Source organism: Nerophis ophidion, linkage group LG23, assembly GCF_033978795.1.
Source record: "Nerophis ophidion isolate RoL-2023_Sa linkage group LG23, RoL_Noph_v1.0, whole genome shotgun sequence".
NCBI classification, from domain to species: Eukaryota; Metazoa; Chordata; class Actinopteri; order Syngnathiformes; family Syngnathidae; genus Nerophis; species Nerophis ophidion.
Window position 1 is genome coordinate 3368565 of NC_084633.1, and position 19781 is coordinate 3388345.

The 19781-nt window shown below is 40.8% G+C and overlaps 1 protein-coding gene across 3 annotated transcripts in view; it reads right to left on the minus strand.

The window, feature by feature from the left end:
• pvalb6 (parvalbumin 6) overlaps positions 1-19781 on the minus strand; it is a 146285-nt gene that overhangs the window by 42443 nt on the left and 84061 nt on the right. The gene's annotated exons all lie outside the window — the stretch shown is intronic.

The window sequence follows — 19781 nt, forward strand, 5'->3', positions numbered from 1 at the left end:
AATACGGTACGCAAAACGGTTGATACGTCAAACATAGATTGTGACGATAGCAAGTACGAGAGCCGAACTCTAGGCCCCCACGCCTAAGACTCCAAAAGGGTCCCCCGATACCGCTCTAAACCCAAACGTTGCTTCCTCATACACACACCTGGTATATTTACATGCATTAGAAAAAAACACTATTGCATGAATTTAGTAGAAACCAGCTTTAATAGACACATACACAATTAATTAGGTTTTGGACTTTTTAAAAATGAGATTAACATATTTAGAGGAACACTTGAAATAATTTGGTTCTGTTTTAAAAAAGAAAACTTTTTTTTTTTTCAACAAAAGAAAAAACACAAATTCAATATAAAGTGGCCAGAATATGAATTTAAACAATCATATAACTTGTCAATTTGTTCTTTACTTTAGTGTGTATATCAGAGATTATCTGATACCCACAGGATTATGAATCATAATAATACGTCCTTATAATATTGATTTTATTATTAGTAGTTGTGGAGGTATCTTCCCTCCGGGTTCTCTGGACCACCAATCACCAGGATGAGGGCTCCTTTTCAGGGTTTGAACACTGGTTTATTTTGAAAAAAAAAAAAATGTGAGTGCTTTTCAGCAATTGTCTTTCGGTTTGTCTTTCTCGGTCTCGTGCGAGTCCAACTCCAACTCCAACTCCTCTCTCCTTCCCGACTGCTGCCTTTTAACTGAGCGACAGGTGATTAGATAAGCAGGCCCAGGTGGACCATCTACGCTCGGTCCTAGGACATCCCTCTTCGCTGCAGATCCACAGGCCACGCCACCCACCACAGTAGTATATCTCTTTAAAAAACAGCGACACCTCTGTTTCTAACTTCAAATGAGGGTCTTTGAACGCACCATAGTTACGTGCAATGTGATGCAAAACTGAAACTTGTACAAAACTTTCTCCTATGCTGCCACAAATATATTTATTATATTTGCACCTTCTTTCCGTCACCTCAGTGTACTCTTCCCTGCTGCGTTAGAAAATGAGAGAGGTGCCGCAGACGCGACCTCGTCAGAATCTGTCTCCTCATGCTCATATAAATGAGCATGAGGAAGTACTAACAGTAAACGAAAAAGTAGATTAATAATCCATTTTCTACCGCCTGTCCCCCATAAATTTGACAAAATAATAGAATGAGAAATGGCACAAAATGTTAGTGCATACATCAGCAACCATATTAGGTTTTTTTTGTTTTGCTTTTTTACTACGAAAAGGGAAGTTTTCTAGTAGGTTCACTATCTGATTTAGTGCCTGAATTCTAATTTGATTGCAATAATAAAAGTATGTTTAATGTATCATGAGATTTTATGTCAAAATAAAGCCAAAAATATTTTTTTTGTGGTGTCCTTTATTTTGAAATGTATCCCTACTCGTGACAGTAATTACACCACAGCAGTGGTTCTCAAATGGGGGTACGCGTACCCCTGGGGGTACTTGAAGGTATGCTAAGGGGAAAATGAGATTTTTTTTTAATATTCTAAAATAGCAAAAATTCAAAAATCCTTTATAAATATATTTATTGAATAATACTTCAACAATATATGAATGTAAGTTCATAAACTGTGAAAAGAAATGCAACAATGCAATATTCAGTGTTGACAGCTAGATTTTTTGTGGACATGTTCCATAAATATTGATGTAAAATATTTCTTTTTTTGTGAAGAAATGTTTAGAATTAAGTTCATGAGTCCAGATGGATCTCTATTACAATCACCAAAGAGAGCACTTTAAGTTGATGATTACTTCTATGTGTAGAAATCTTTATTTATAAATGAATCACTTGTTTATTTTTCAACAAATTTTTAGTTATTTTTATATCTTTTTTTCCAAATAGTTCAAGAAAGACCACTACAAAGGAGCAATATTTTGCTCTGTTATACAATTTAATAAATCAGAAACTGATGACATAGTGCGGTATTTTACTTCTTTATCTCTTTTTTTCAACCAAAAATGCTTTGCTCTGAATAGGGGGTACTTGAATTAAAATAATGTTCACAGGGGGTACATCACTGAAAAAAAGTTGAGAACCACTGAACTGCAGGACTTGAAACAATGTCCTTCATGGGAACTCTCCCCATCACAGCTTTGATGTATTTGCACTTCACAAAATTCTTCTTTCAAAAGCTCTTGTAAAATGGTGCTGAGGAAACACAAACACATTGATTGACCTGTCGGTGTGCACACAGCGTGATGATGTCTTGACAGGTGAACGGAGGCTTTAATTTAGACGGAAAGATAAACGAGCGAATCGACGTAGAGGCTCACCCCGGTCAGATATAGAACTTTCTGTAGCCTCTACCATTTCCAAAGGGGCTTTAAATAAAAGTGTCGCTTGTTTACTGTTTGTTCTTATTGAGGATGTCAATGGAAGGCGAACATGTGCAAACATGCAATAATAAGATCACAAGCTTGTTGATAAATAGGACAGAAGCACTCATTCTTTATACCAACTTAGGTCATGTATTAATAATTGCAGTACAGTATATTGCACTGTGCAGTAAGATTCAAAGTCAACTTTATGGTCTATTCTTCACATGTACAAGACACACAGTACATGACAACCTTTTGGACACACCTTCTCATTCAATGCAATGTTTTTCTTTATGTTCATGACTATTTACATTGTAGATTGTCACTGAAGCCATCAAAACTATGAATGAACACATGTGTAGTTAAGGTGACTTAGCTGAAAACATGCTTTTTATTCTAGTTTCTTCAAAATAGCCACCCTTTGCTTTGAGTACTGCTTGGCATTCTCTTGATAAGCTTAACCATTTCAGTTGACTTCCTCTTGAAGCTCTTTGGTGGGTAGAGTAGCCAGAAAATTGTACTCAAGTAAGAGTACTGTTACTTTAGAGATTTATTACTCAAGTAAAAGTAAGGAGTAGTCACCCAAATATTTACTTGAGTAAAAGTAAAAAGTATGTTGTGAAAAAACTACTCAAGTACTGAGTAACTGATGAGTAACCTGATTACGGCAACAAATAATGCACAAAAACATAAAAATAGCAATGAGCAAATTCAGAGCCAGGAATATCTCTTAAGCAACTAAAAAAATAATATATATTAAATAATAGTTCATTAAAATAAAATAAAAAAAATGGCACATTGAGCCACAATAACTTAACAGCACCATAGCCTCAGTAGGCATTCATTGATTTGATTGACTGATTGATTAAAACTTGTATTAGTCGATTGTACAGTACAGTACATATTCCGTACAATTGACCACTAAATGGTAACACCCCAATAAGTTTTTCAACCTTTATCAATTACTTAATAAATGACCAAGTCGAGGTGATCTACCTCATATATACATACACACACAAATCATTTATACACACACATATTATATATATATATATATATATATATATATATATATATATATATATATATATATATATATATACATTTATATATACAGTATAACATTTATATTTATTTATTTTGCCTTTTTTGTATACATGTTGAAGGTGTTTTAATGAATATCATGCATGTTTAACATATAGATTCCTATATTTCATGAAGACAAGAATATAAGTTGGTGTATTACCTGATTCTGATGACTTGCATTGATTGGAATCAGACGTCCACGTTTTCAAATGGAGGAGAAAAAAAGTTCCTCTTTTCTGTCTAATACCACATGAAAGTCGTTGTTTTTTGGCATCTCATCTGTCTAGCTTCCATATTCGTTTTTATACACTTTACAAGAAATACATTGGCGGCAAACTCCGTAGCTTGCTCGCTTGTTAGTGCTGGCTTTCGGAGACTCTTATTTTGTTAGCGCAGGCGCGATGGAGCGGCACTTTTATTGTGAAGACAGGAACTGTGCGATCAGTCTTTAGGGTTTTGATGGGAAGTACCGTTGAAATAAAAAGTGTCTTTTTTTCCTTTACACTTTTGATTGATTGATTGATTGAAACTTTTATTATTAGATTGCACAGTACAGTACATATTCCGTACAATTGACCACTAAATGGTAACACCCCAATACGTTTTTCAACTTGTTTAAGTTGGGTCATGTGACCGCCTGGCTCTGTTTGATTGGTCCAACGTCACCAGTGACTGCATGTGATTGGTGAAACGCAGGCATGCGTAGATTCTACTTTGAAGCTCTGTCATTAACCAAAACAATCATTAATAGATCGATTAAAAAAAGTAGCGAGTAACGAGCTGAATGTTGATTAATGGAGCGGAGTAAAAGTAGCGTTTCTTCTCTATAAATATACTCAAGTAAAAGTAAAAGAATGTTGCATAAAAACTACTCGTAGAAGTACAATTTATCCCAAAAGTTACTCAAGTAAATGTAACGGAGTAAATGTAGCACGTTACTACCCACCTCTGGTAAAGAGTAAGTGTTTTGTTTCACTATCATTGTGGTTTAGTGTAACCGGTTCTCAAGCCGAGTGGTTAAAGCAGCTATCTTCCAATCAAAGGGAAGGGAGTTCATCGGGCAGGTCCATCCATCGGTAACTTGGAAATCCCCAGTCACAGTTTTATGTCATAGTTTACCGTGAACGGTTCCCAATTAAATATGTTATTGGGGCCTGAAATCTCACTTTCAGTGGGCCAAGGATAGCTAAGTAGTGGAAGCAGCTACCTCCCAATCAAAGGGTACAGGGTTCAAATCCCAGTCATGACCACCCATAACTAGGAAAGCTCCAGCCGGAGGAGGTTGTAATTTATATCATAGATTACCAAGACAGGTTCGCAATGAAATATGACATTGCGGGCCGAAATTTGTCTGTATGCAGTACAAGGTTAGCTGAGTAGTTCAAGCAGCTATCTACAAATCAAAGGGGTCTGGGTTCAAATCCCACCCAGGTCCATTGGTAACTATGAAACCTCCAGCGGCAAGAGTAAATATTTTATCTCAGTGTTTACTGAGACAGATTCGCAAATAAATATGTCATTGGGGCCCAAAATTTATTCCTAAGACATCCAAGGATAGCTGAATGGTAAAGCAGCTAACTCCCAAACCAAGAGTGCAAGGATCAAATCCCTGCCAGGTTCACTGGTAATCATGAAAACTCCGGCAGCAAGAGTAAACGTTTTATATTATAGCTCACTGAGACAGGTTCGCGATTAAATATGTCATTGGGGCCTGAAATCTTGTCTAAAGAAGACCAGGGATAGTTGAATGGTTGAAGCTCCTAACTCCCAATCAAAGGGCACTGGGTTCAAATCCCAGGCAAATTGATCGGTAACAAGGAAAGCTATTGTTTTGTATCATAGTTTACTGAGACAGGTTATCAATTGAATATGTCAATGGGGCCTGAAATCTGTCCTTAAGAAGACCAAGAATAGCTGAATGGTTAAACGGCTAGCTCCCAATCAAAGGGTCCTGGGTTCAATCCCAGTCAGGTCGATTGGCTTGCCAAGCCAAAGAGAGGGAATGCCGGAAAAAGCCCAGGTTGCTTTAATAGTGGCCTTCAGTTCTTCAGCATTGTTGGGTCTGGCATCTCGCATCTTCCGCTTCACAATACCCCATAGGTTTTCTATGGGGTTAAGGTCAGGTGAGTTTGCAGGCCAATCAAGAACAGGGATACCATGGTCCTTAAACCAGGTACTGGTAGATTTGGCAGTGTGTGCAGGTGCCAAGTCATGTTGGAAAATGAAATCTTCACCCCCATAAAATTGGTCCACGGCAGAAAGCATAATGTGTTCCAAAACTTCCTGGTAGACTGCTGCATTGACCCTAGACCTCAGGAAACACAGTGGACCAACACCAGCAGATGACATGGCACCCCAGACCATTACCGATTGTGGAAATTTGACACTGGACTTCAGGCAACGTGTATTCTGTGCCTCTCCTGTCTTCCTCCAGACTCTGGGACCTTGATTTCCAAAGGAGATACAACATTTACTTTCATCTGAAAACATAACTTTGTACCACTCAGCAGCAGTCCAGTCCTTTTTGTCTTGAGCCCAGGCGAGACACTTTTGACGTTGTCTCTTATTCAAGAGTGGCTTTACACAAGGAATGCGACAGCTGAAGCCCATATCTTGCATACATCGGTGCGTGGTTCTTGAAGCACTAACTCCAGCTGCAGTCCACTCTTTGTGGATCTCCCCCACATTTTTTAATCGGTTTTGTTTGACAATCCTCTCTAGGGCGCGGTTATCCCTCTTGCTTGTACACTTTTTTCTACCACATCTTTGTCTTCCCTTCGCCTCTCTATTAATGTACTTGGACACAGAGCTCTGGGAACATCCAACCTCTTTGGCAATGACCTTTTGTGTCTTGCCCTCCTTCTTTAAAGTATCAATGGTCATCTTTTGGACAGTTGTCAAGTCAGCAGTCTTCCCCATGATTGTGTGTCATACAGAATCAAAACGAGAGACCATTTAAAGGCTTTTTCTGGTGTTTTGAGTTAGTTAGCTAATTAGAGTGTGGCACCAGGTGTCTTCAATATCTGACCTTTTCACCATATTCTAATTTTCTGAGATGCTGAATTTAGGGTTTTCATTGGTTGTCAGCTATAATCATCTCCTTTTTGGCAAAAAAAACCTCTTGAAATGTATTAGTCTGTTTGGAATGAATGTATACATTCTACAAGTTTGACTTTCTAAATGGAATTAATGAAATAAATCAACTTTTTCATGATATTCTAATAATATGACCAGCACCTGTATGGCTATGAGATGTTTTTCCCCTTAGCCTCAGTCTGCACCCCCTCTCCAGGGCCCAGGCTAAGACTGATTTTTATTTTATTTTATTTTAACCCCCCCGCCCCCTGATTACCTATATCTCATCTTTTTTGTAAGGGGCGCTGGAATCCTGTTCTGTCTCCCTGTAATGTTTGTCTGATCTTGAATGGGATTGTGCTGAAAATTTTAATTTTCCTGATGGAATTAATGAAGTACTATCTAATCTAATCTAATCTAGGTACGGTTTTCCTGGGACTAAAGGCCCCACCTTATATATATATATATATATATATATATATATATATATATGTATATATATATATATATATATATATATATATAGTATGTATATATTTATACATACATACAGTATATATGTATATACATATATTAATGTATGCATATATATATAATATTTATGTATGCATATATATATGTATATATATATATATATATATATATATGTATGTACAGTATGTATGTATGTATAACACACACACACGCGCGCACACACACACTCACATACACACTTACACACACACACATACATGCTTGCTGTCATCCTTTTATTATTCCAGGGCCAAGTTGCTGTGACCTCTGACCACATGCGGCACATTACAAATACATTCGAGGCGTAACAAGGTAAGAAAAAGAACACCTTGTACACTCCACCACGCAAATGTGCTCATTACGCACAGTTTATTCTTCACTGATTGCTATATTAACACATATTAATCAGCTCACTGTGTACGCGTTACATCTTAATGGCATTTCTTATTTCATTCAAGGCCAAGGGAAGGATTCTCGTCTGTGTGCAAGGCAGAAAGGAAGGGTCGATATCATCAATCAATTACATGAATTAAAGTTGAACAGCGCTTGTGTGTGTGTGTGTGTGCTCTGCTTTGGCAGTTTAATAGACCGATAAAAGTGAGGAGCCCTGCCGTGAATAATATTATCATGACTATTTAATCACTTCCAGGAGGTATTTGAAAGTGTTTAGAGTGCAGTTAGATCATCTTTTTTTCCCCCTAGCACCCTTGGTCTATTGACCTCTTTTAGCAGCAAGTTAGCGCTCTCGCCACTAGGGGCGGACTTACATTTATGTAAATACGGGGGCCCCAAAAATGTCTCATTAAAAAAAAACAATTAATGACGTATTTCTAAGGTGAAATGCTAGCTAAGCCGGGCAGGCACTTTTTAAAGTCAACAACAGTTTAATCTCCAGTTCAAAAGCTCTCTTTTGCCCACCATACACATCACACACTTCCGGTTTTCACAATAAAAGCGCTGCACGTCATACTCGGTGCGACTGAGCTCACAAAATATTGATCTGAGAAAAATGGCTTGTGCAACCTTAAGATTGACTCGACACACTTACTCATAAAAGTGTCACAAGTCAGCATAAAATTGGTAAAAACATTTACTTTCCATGCTTAATTCTTTATTTTAGTTTTTTTTTGTGTTATGGGCATCACTTCCTGTTTTGCCCTCTTATTTTGTTTACACCTCCGGTTTTGTCTGTATTCTGTTTGCCCAAGTTTTACTATATTTCTGAGCACTTGTTTGCGTTGATTGTCTCACCTGGTGTTGGTTGGTTGGTTACTTTGTTGGTTGAGAGATTATTCCAGATGTTTGGTGTCCCGGTCTTGGACGGAACTTTCACGGTATGTGCCATTTACTTCTTTTGTTTGTTGTCCGCTCTCTGTCAACTAATTGTTCCATGCTTAGATCTCCTGTGTTTTCAGTGCTTTTTCCTCTCTGTACGGTTTGTATTTTGTACTTTTAGACATCAAATATGTGTTTACTTTCACGCTGTATCCTGCTTTTTGAGGTCTCGACTTCTGCTATGAAGAGCATTCCTAACACTGCAAATATTTTAACAACGTTAGGTTTCATATACTGATTTTAAGTTTGTATTATTTTTTTGTTTTTAACTGTTTAATAATGGGGCAGCACGGTGGAAGAGGGGTTAGTGCGCCTGCCTCACAATACGAAGGTCCTGAGTAGTCCTGGGTTCATCCCGGGCTCAGGATCTTTCTGTTTGGAGTTTGCATGTCCTCCCCGTGACTGCGTGGGTTCCCTCCGGGTACTCCGGCTTCCTCCCACATCCAAAGACATGCACCTGGGGATAGGTTGATTGGCAACACTAAATTGGCTCTAATGTCTAAATTTTGTCTGTCTATCTGTGTTGGCCCTGCGATGAGGGGGCGACTTGTCCAGGGTGTACACCGCCTTCCGCCCGATTGTAGCTGAGATAGGCACCAGCAACCCCAAAGAGAATAAGCGGTAAAAAATGGATGGATGGATGGATGGATGGATTGATGTTTTAAAATGGGGAAAATAGAAAAATATGCAGCAACTCTAAAAATAACTTACAAAGTGGAGTATTTAAAATTGTATAATACAGCCTCGTAGGTCAATAGTTTGTGACAATATTAATTTTGATAGAGTAGACAAAAATAATATTTTTGTAGTACCATGCTGAACTAGAAGGATAGAGAAAGCAGGCAGGACTTGGTTGACTTTACTGAGTATTTTATATTTATCTGCAATGTTTTAGGGGTGTGATTTTTATTTTTATTTTCGAATGAATCACAAGTCCTATTTGTAACAATTCTTCATCGATTTAAAAAAAAAAAAAAAAAAAATTGCTTTTTTATTTTTATTTGTCCTTTCCAGTCAATCAGGCAAATCATATTATTGATACATCTCAGACCTGGGCAAATTAAAGGCCTACTGAAACCCACTACTACCCACCACGCAGTCTGATAGTTTATATATCAATGATGAAATATTAACATTGCAACACATGCCAATATGGCCTTTTTAGTTTACTAATTTGCAATTATAAATTTACTGGGAGTTTCTTCTTGAAAACATTGCATAATGATGACGTGTACGCGTGACGTCACGGGCTGTTAGGAAATATGAGCGCTGCACACACACACAGCTAAAAGTCATCTGCTTTAACGTCATAATTACACAGTATTTTTGAGATGTGTGTTGCAGAATCCTTTGCAATTTGTTCAATTAATATTGGAGAAGTCAAAGTAGAAAGATTGAGTTGGGAAGCATTAGCCTTTAGCCACACAAACACACAGTGATTCCTTGTTTAAAATTCACAGAGGTGAAACTTTACTATGGATCACAGCAAACATGGATCCCGACCAAATGTCAACCAGCAGGTTTCGGTGAAAGAATTGTGGTAAAAAGTCGTTTCTTACCAGAGATGAGCTGAGCTTATGCCGTCCATAAAGCTGCCGTCGACTTCCCTGAGACATTGCGCGTCAAGACACCCGTGGACACACACCTCCGACTATCAGGTACTGTTAAACCCACTAAAACACTAGCAACACAATAGAAAGATAAGGGATTTCCCACAATTATCCTAGTAAATGTGTCTAAAAACATCTGAATCCGTCCCAATGCAATCGCGTTTTTTTTATTATAACTTGTTTTTTTTGTTGTTTTTTTTCTAGTCCGTCGCTATCAATATCCTCAAACACGAATCTTTCATCCTCGCTCAAATTAATGGGGAAACTGTCGTTTTCTCGGTCCAAATAGCACTTTTTGTTGGAGGCTCCCATTAAAAACAATGAGGATGTGAGGAGCCATCAACATGTGACGTCATCGTCTGCGACTTCCGGTAGAGGCAGGACTTTTCTGTTAGTAAGCAAAAGTTGCGAACTTTATCGTGGATGTTCTCTACTATATCCTTTTAGCAAAAATATGACAATATCGTGAAATGATCAAGTATGACACATAGAATGGACCTGCTATCCCCGTTTAAATAAGAAAATCTCATTTCAGTAGGCCTTTAAGGCCCGTTAAGCTTTTCATTCTGATCCGCCGGACATTCCCAAATATTTTTTTTAGGTCTTTAAGATGGAAAGTGTAGCTGCCATTACGATGTGCAGTGATGTTTTCAAATGACTGCAAGTCTTGAACTATATTAACTATTTTAATGGTTGGAATCTGCACTTTTGCATGATATTGTATTTACTATGGTTATCTAAGTCACTGCAGTTCAGACGAGGCACCAATAAATGTGTGGGTGGGGAGCGTTTCCACAGAGTGTTTCCCGCGCGGCCGGCCTGAAATGTGGGTGTCAGGGACAGACGCGGAAGGAGATTTTTACATGAAAGTTCTAAAGCTGAGTGATCTATCAGATATATCAGATTGTAGGTGGTGTTTATTTTTTTTTACCCTCTGCGATCATATTTTGCTCTGTTGCATTTTTGTTGCGTTTCGCTAGATTGTAAAATATGTCAATCGAGAGGGGGTGTGTCGTTTATATGATGTCAATATTCAGTGTTTTATCGTTCATAGTTAATATTGTAAATCCCACATTCTTTCGTTTCATGTACATTCTGTGCGTCTCATTCTGAAAACATTTTAAAATTCCATTCCGTTTTTTACGGGGGTCTGTCCTAACGTTTTTAGCATTCAATCAGACATTATTGTGAGGTTTTAGATTATCCATCCATCCATTCGCTACCGCTTGTCCCTTTTAGGGACGCGGGGGGTGCTGGAGCCTATCTCAGCTGCATTCGGGTGAAAGGCCCTCACACCCTTGACAAGTCGCCACCTCATCGCAGAGCCAACACAGATAGACAGACAAATTTCACACACTAGGGCCAATTTAGTGTTGCCAATCAACCTATCCCCAGGTGCATGTCCTTGGAGAGGGGAGGAAGCCAGAGCACCCGGAGGGAACCCACGCAGTCACGGGGGAGAACGCGCAAACTCCACACAGAAAGATCCCCAGCCGTTAGATTAGTGTTTCTAAAAATAGGACCCAATCACACATACTGTACAGCAGATTTTCCCAGTTTACATATATGTATGTATATATATGTGTGTATAGATAGATAGATATACCTGCCCCCAGACACATTTTTTTCTCTAAATGTGGCCCCCCGAGTGAGAATAATTGCCCATGCCTGATGTAGATGATCATATCTGCTGCACATATCTACTTTTGAAAAAAAAGTGTTGGATACTTCTTTTGTTGTTATTTTTGACTTTACTAAATGTTTTGGATAAGGCTTTATTCAACAAAACCAGTTTTAAGTATCCATCCATCCATCCATCCATTTTCTACCGCTTATTCCCTTTTGGGGTCGCGGGGGGCGCTGGCGCCTATCTCAGCTACAATCGGGCGGAAGGCAGTGTACACCCTGGACAAGTCGCCACCTCATCGCAGGGCCAACACAGATAAACAGACAACATTCACACTCACATTCACACACTAGGCCCAATTTAGTGTTGCCAATCAACTTATCCCCAGGTGCATGTCTTTGGAAGTGGGAGGAAGCCGGAGTACACGGAGGGAACCCACGCATTCACGGAGAGAACATGCAAACTCCACACCGAAAGATCCCGAGCCTGGATTTGAACCCAGGACTGCAGGAACTTCGTATTGTGAGGCAGACGCACTAACCCCTCTGCCACCGTGAAGCCCAGTTTTAAGTAATACATACATTTATCAGAACTGTTTGTCAATGTTATGGAGGAATGTAGTTAATCACAGAACTGGCACCCAACCTTATTCAAAAAGTATTGATATTGAATCAATAATCGAATCAATACCCCCCAAGAATTGAATTGAATCGAAACGTGCGGTGCCCAAAGACTACGCATAACTGGCCATGATATTTCTTTATTGCATTACAGCGACTTAATATCAGTTTAACTCATCTATGCTCATCAAAACTCTGAGAATTATGCTCATTGTGTTTTGGCGCCATATAGTAGTTAAGGGGTGCAGTTACACCATAACAATATTTTCTTGTTTTTTCAAATAATATAATTTTTTTATTTTGATGGGGAAAAACATAGTAATATACCAGAATTAAAGTCTGTTAGAAATTGCCGTTTTAATGAAAGGCAAGGGGGCTGAAAGTGTGTATATTGAAAGCTCGTATCCTATTCTAACAATGTTGCAATAAAAACAAAATGCAATTTGATAACAAACTGAACACACATGTACACACGTTTTGGGCCCTAGTGCAGGAAAAGGGTTAATAGTTGATGACGATTTACACAAAAGTGTTAAGCGTAGTGACAGTCATTACGTTCCTCACTGAGCTTTAATATGCATGGTAGTTTCTAACAAATGACCACCTCCGAATTGCTGAGAGCATTGATTATATATATATATATATACATACATATATACATATATATATATATATATATATATATACATACATATATATATATATATATATATATATATATATATATATATATATATATATATATACACATATATGTAGGTGTGGGAAAAAATCACAAGACTACTTCATCTCTACAGATCTGTTTCATGAGGGGTTCCCTCAATCATCAGGAGATTTTAATGGAAGCATTCACATACAATGGTTTATATAGAGCACAGAGTGGGTGGGTACAAGCAGGCGTAGGGTGTGGTGATTGGCTCATGTGTTACCTAGGAGGTGTTTCCGCCTGTGGCGGCATGTTGAAATGATTTCACTGCGCTTGTTGAGGGATGATAGCTCTGGATGATATATAATAAACAGTTTCTCTTTTAAGCATAAGTTGCATCTTTTATTACCACTGTTGTAAGGTGTGCTGGATGCAAGAATTTGCCATGTTATTGAATATTCAACATTATTGTCTTTGAGGTTCCAAATGTGTTTGCTGAGTTCGGTAGAATTCTGCAAAGTCTGGTTTCTAAAGGAGGCGTTGTGATTATTCCATCTTGTTTTGAACGCTCCTTCGGTTAATCCTACGTACGTGTCGGATGTGTTAATGTCCTTGCGTATTACCTTTGCTTGGTAAACGACTGATGTCTGTAAGCACCTTCCGTTGAGAGGGCAATCAGGTTTCTTGCGACAGTTACATTCATTATTGGTTTCAGAGTCGTTTAGTCTGGGGGTAGGCAGTCCTTTTGCAATTGCTTTGTTGTGGTTTGAAATGATTTGTTGCATGTTATTCATACAGCTGTAGCTCAATTTAATGTTGTTCTTGTTGAATATTTTTCTTAGGGTGTTGCCTTTGGGGAAGTGTTTGTCGATCAGAGTGAGGAACTTGTGGCCGATGTTGGTTGAGACGTCTTTGCTGAATGGCGGATTGTACCAGATGATGTTTCGTTTTCTGCTCTTTTTTGGTTGGTTTCCTGGGGTGGGTTCATAGGTGAGGGTGAAGTTGTATCCGCTTTCATCAAGTGCTTTCTGGTACGGGGGGGTTGCTTGGTCGAATTCAGCTTTGCTGGATGACAGCATCGATAGCCTTTTATTAATTCCGGTAGGTATTCTTTTCGTGGTGGTGGGTGGGTGGTTGCTGTCGTGGTGCACGTATTGGAGTGTTGTGTTGGGTTTCGTGAATGGTTGGTAGCTGTTATTTCTCAGGTTGAAAGTGACGTCGAGGAAGTTGACGGTTTGCTTGTTGGCTTCAATCGTGATCCGTAGGCCGTTTTCTTTGAAGATTTGGCATATGCGCTTCTTGGTGTTCTCGCTGCTCCTTGGCGAGGCGCGGCACACTGCCAGTCCATCATCACGGTAAATACCAAGGTTCAGGTTGAGGCTAGCAAGCTGGGAGAGGAGGAAACTCCCAACGAGTTCGCACGTTTCTGCTCCGTCAAAACTCCCCATAGTAACGTCAAATGTTGAATTGTTCTTTTTTTGCCATGGTGTACTGTTGTGGATGAGTATGGAGTTCTTTGCGTGGATGATGATGTTTCTTTCGTTGCCTGTGATTGAGTCGTAGTCCGAGGCGAAGTTTAGTGCTTGGGTCAGTAGGTCTTGCGTGATGGAAGGGTAAAATTCTTCGATGTCGAAGGAGATAAAGTTGTGTTGTTGTTTGTCTTGGATGTTGTTGAACCATTTGATTACTGCCGCTGTATTTCTCCATTGGTTGAGTGGTGTTTTGTCCTTGATTTTTGCGTTGATTCTGTCCAGGATTATTTTGCTGATTTTTCCTATTTCGGATTTAGTTGGGTTTATTAGTCGGCATGTTGGGTTATTTGCAAAGTTGGGTCTGTGGTCCTTCAGTGTGATGAAGGCTTCTTTGTTGGCTGTGGCGTCCACCCTGTCCTCAATGTCCAGTTCGGTTGCGATCCGCTTGTTTTCCAGGTGGATGTTCTGTAAAGTGTTGGGTTGCGCTTTTTTGTATGATTTGGTGATGCTTTTGTCCAGTAAAGAGTTATGTTCTGGTATGTCCATTCTGTAGAAGTTTGTGGTTTTATCGGCGGCTATGATGAGGTTGCTTACTTCCTTAATGCGCTCCGTGTCATTTTTCAGCTTGGTGAGGAATGGGTTGCGGGCTGGCTTAAATTTGACTGATTGTATCATTTTGAGCATGTCGTTCTCAAAGTCCTTTAATTCCTTGACTGTGGGTGGGTTCTTGGTAGATTTGAATCCGTAAGCTTCCTCCAAGAACCCACCCACAGTCAAGGAATTAAAGGACTTTGAGAACGACATGCTCAAAATGATACAATCAGTCAAATTTAAGCCAGCCCGCAACCCATTCCTCACCAAGCTGAAAAATGACACGGAGCGCATTAAGGAAGTAAGCAACCTCATCATAGCCGCCGATAAAACCACAAACTTCTACAGAATGGACATACCAGAACATAACTCTTTACTGGACAAAAGCATCACCAAATCATACAAAAAAGCGCAACCCAACACTTTACAGAACATCCACCTGGAAAACAAGCGGATCGCAACCGAACTGGACATTGAGGACAGGGTGGACGCCACAGCCAACAAAGAAGCCTTCATCACACTGAAGGACCACAAACCCAACTTCGCAAATAACCCAACATGCCGACTAATAAACCCAACTAAATCCGAAATAGGAAAAATCAGCAAAATAATCCTGGACAGAATCAACGCAAAAATCAAGGACAAAACACCACTCAACCAATGGAGAAATACAGCGGCAGTAATCAAATGGTTCAACAACATCCAAGACAAACAACAACACAACTTTATCTCCTTCGACATCGAAGAATTTTACCCTTCCATCACGCAAGACCTACTGACCCAAGCACTAAACTTCGCCTCGGACTACGACTCAATCACAGGCAACGAAAGAAACATCATCATCCACGCAAAGAACTCCATACTCATCCACAACAGTACACCATGGCAAAAAAAGAACAATTCAACATTTGACGTTACTATGGGGAGTTTTGACGGAGCAGAAACGTGCGAACTCGTTGGGAGTTTCCTCCTCTCCCAGCTTGCTAGCCTCAACCTGAACCTTGGTATTTACCGTGATGATGGACTGGCAGTGTGCCGCGCCTCGCCAAGGAGCAGCGAGAACACCAAGAAGCGCATATGCCAAATCTTCAAAGAAAACGGCCTACGGATCACGATTGAAGCCAACAAGCAAACCGTCAACTTCCTCGACGTCACTTTCAACCTGAGAAATAACAGCTACCAACCATTCACGAAACCCAACACAACACTCCAATACGTGCACCACGACAGCAACCACCCACCCACCACCACGAAAAGAATACCTACCGGAATTAATAAAAGGCTATCGATGCTGTCATCCAGCAAAGCTGAATTCGACCAAGCAACCCCCCCGTACCAGAAAGCACTTGATGAAAGCGGATACAACTTCACCCTCACCTATGAACCCACCCCAGGAAACCAACCAAAAAAGAGCAGAAAACGAAACAACATCATCTGGTACAATCCGCCATTCAGCAAAGACGTCTCAACCAACATCGGCCACAAGTTCCTCACTCTGATCGACAAACACTTCCCCAAAGGCAACACCCTAAGAAAAATATTCAACAAGAACAACATTAAATTGAGCTACAGCTGTATGAATAACATGCAACAAATCATTTCAAACCACAACAAAGCAATTGCAAAAGGACTGCCTACCCCCAGACTAAACGACTCGGAAACCAATAATGAATGTAACTGTCGCAAGAAACCTGATTGCCCTCTCAACGGAAGGTGCTTACAGACATCAGTCGTTTACCAAGCAAAGGTAATACGCAAGGACATTAACACATCCGACACGTACGTAGGATTAACCGAAGGAGCGTTCAAAACAAGATGGAATAATCACAACGCCTCCTTTAGAAACCAGACTTTGCAGAATTCTACCGAACTCAGCAAACACATTTGGAACCTCAAAGACAATAATGTTGAATATTCAATAACATGGCAAATTCTTGCATCCAGCACACCTTACAACAGTGGTAATAAAAGATGCAACTTATGCTTAAAAGAGAAACTGTTTATTATATATCATCCAGAGCTATCATCCCTCAACAAGCGCAGTGAAATCATTTCAACATGCCGCCACAGGCGGAAACACCTCCTAGGTAACACATGAGCCAATCACCACACCCTACGCCTGCTTGTACCCACCCACTCTGTGCTCTATATAAACCATTGTATGTGAATGCTTCCATTAAAATCTCCTGATGATTGAGGGAACCCCTCATGAAACAGATCTGTAGAGATGAAGTAGTCTTGTGATTTTTTCCCACACCTACATATATGTGTGTATATATATATATATATATATATATATATATATATATATATGTATGTATGTATGTATGTATATATATGTATGTATGTATGTATGTATGTATATATATGTATATATGTATGTATGTATATATATGTATATATATATATATATGTATGTATATATATATATATGTATGTATATATATATATGTATATATATATATATATATATATATATATATATATATATATATATAATCAATGCTCTCAGCAATTCGGAGGTGGTCATTTGTTAGAAACTACCATGCATATTAAAGCTCAGTGAGGAACGTAATGACTGTCACTACGCTTAACACTTTTGTGTAAATCGTCATCAACTATATATATATATATATATATATATATACACACACACACAGTGGGGGCAAAAAAGTAATTAGTCAGCCACCGATTGTGCAAGTTCTCCCACTTAAAATGATGACAGAGGTCTGTAATTTTCATCATAGGTACACTTCAACTGTGAGAGATTGAATGTGAAAAAAATATCCGGGAATTCACATTTAAAGAATTTATTTGTAAATTATGGTGGAAAATAAGTATTTGGTCAACAATTCAAAGCTCTCACTGATGGAAGGTTTTGGCTCAAAATCTCACGATACATGGCCCCATTCATTCTTTCCTTAACACGGATCAATCGTCCTGTCCCCTTAGCAGTAAAATAGCCCCAAAGCATGATGTTTCCACCCCCATGCTTCACAGTAAGTGTGGTGTTCTTGGGATGCAACTCAGTATTCTTCTTCCTCCAAACATGACGAGTTGAGTTTGTACCAAAATGGATACATGGATGATACAGCAGAGGATTGGGAAAATGTCATGTGGTCAGATGGATGGATGGATGATACAGCAGAGGATTGGGAAAATGTCATGTGGTCAGATCTCCTCTCTGAGCTGCCACCTTATCGTGGTAGAGGAGTTTGCGTGTCCCAATGATCCTAGGAGCTATGTTGTCCGGGGGATTTATGCCCCCTGGTAGGGTCTCCCAAGGCAAACAGGTTCTAGGTGAGGGATCAGACAAAGAGCAGCTCGAAGACATCTATGAAGAAGACAAAACATGGACCCAGATTTCCCTCGCCCGGACGCGGGTCACCGGGGCCTCCTTCTGGAGCCAGGCTCGGAGGTGGGGCACGATGGCGAGCGCCTGGTGGCCGGGCCTGTTCTCATAAGGTCCGGCCGGGCACAGCCCGAAGAGGCAACGTGGATCACCCCTCCAATGGGCTCACCACCCATAGCAGGGGCCATAGAGGTCGGGTGCAATGTGAACTGGGCGGCAGCCGAAGGCAGTGCACTTGGCGGTCCGATCCTCGGCTACAGAAGCTAGCTCTTGGGACGTGGAACGTCACCTCACTGGTGGGGAAAGAGCCTGAGCTAGTGCGCGAAGTGGAGAAGTTCCGGCTGGATATAGTCGGACTCACTTCGACGCACAGCAAGGGCTCTGGAACCACTTCTCTCGAGAGGGACTGGACCCTCTTCCACTCTGGCGTTGCCGACAGTGAGAGGCGACGGGCTGGGTGGCAATTCTGGTTGCCCCCCGGCTTAAAGCCTGCACGTTGGAGTTCAACCCAGTGGACGAAAGGGTAGCCTCCCTCCGCCTTCGGGTGGGGGGACGGGTCCTGACTGTTGTTTGTGCTTACGCACCAAACAGCAGTTCAGAGTACCCACCCTTTTTGGGTACACTCGAGGGAGTACTGGAAAGCTCCCCCGGGTGATTCCCTTGTCCTACTGGGGGACTTCAACGCTCATTTTGGCAACGACAGTGAAACCTGGAGAGGCGTGATTGGGAAGAATGGCCGCCCGGATCTGAACCCGAGTGGTGTTTTGTTATTGGACTTTTGTGCTCGTCACAGTTTGTCCATTACAAACACCATGTTCAAACCTAAGGGTGTCCATATGTGCACTTGGCACCAGGACACCCTAGGCCGCAGTTCCATGATGGACTTTGTAGTTGTGTCATCGGATTTGCGGCCTTATGTTTTGGACACTCGGGTGAAGAGAGAGGCGGAGCTTTCTACCGATCATCACCTGGTGGTGAGTTGGCTGTGATGGTGGGGGAGGATGGCGGACAGACCTGGCAGGCCCAAACGTATTGTGAGGGTCTGCTGGGAACGTCTGGCAGAGTCTCCTGTCAGAGAAAGTTTCAATTCCCACCTCCGGAAGAACTTCGAACATGTCACGAGGGAGGGGCTGGACATTGAGTCCGAGTGGAGCATGTTCCGCACCTCTATTGTCGAGGCGGCTGATCGGAGCTGTGGCCGCAAGGTAGTTGGTGCCTGTCGAGGCGGCAATCCTAAAACCCCTTGGTGGACACCGGCGGTGAGGGATGCCGTCAAGCTGAAGAAGGAGTCCTATCGGGTCCTTTTGGCTCATAGGACTCCGGAGGCAGTGGACAGGTACCGACAGGCCAAGCGGTGTGCGGCTTCAGCGGTTGCTGAAGCAAAAACTCGGACATGGGAGGAGTTCGGGGAAGCCATGGAAAACGACTTCCGGACGGCTTCGAAGCGATTCTGGACCACCGTCCGCCGCCTCAGGAAGGGGAAGCAGTGCACTATCAACACCGTGTATGGTGCGGA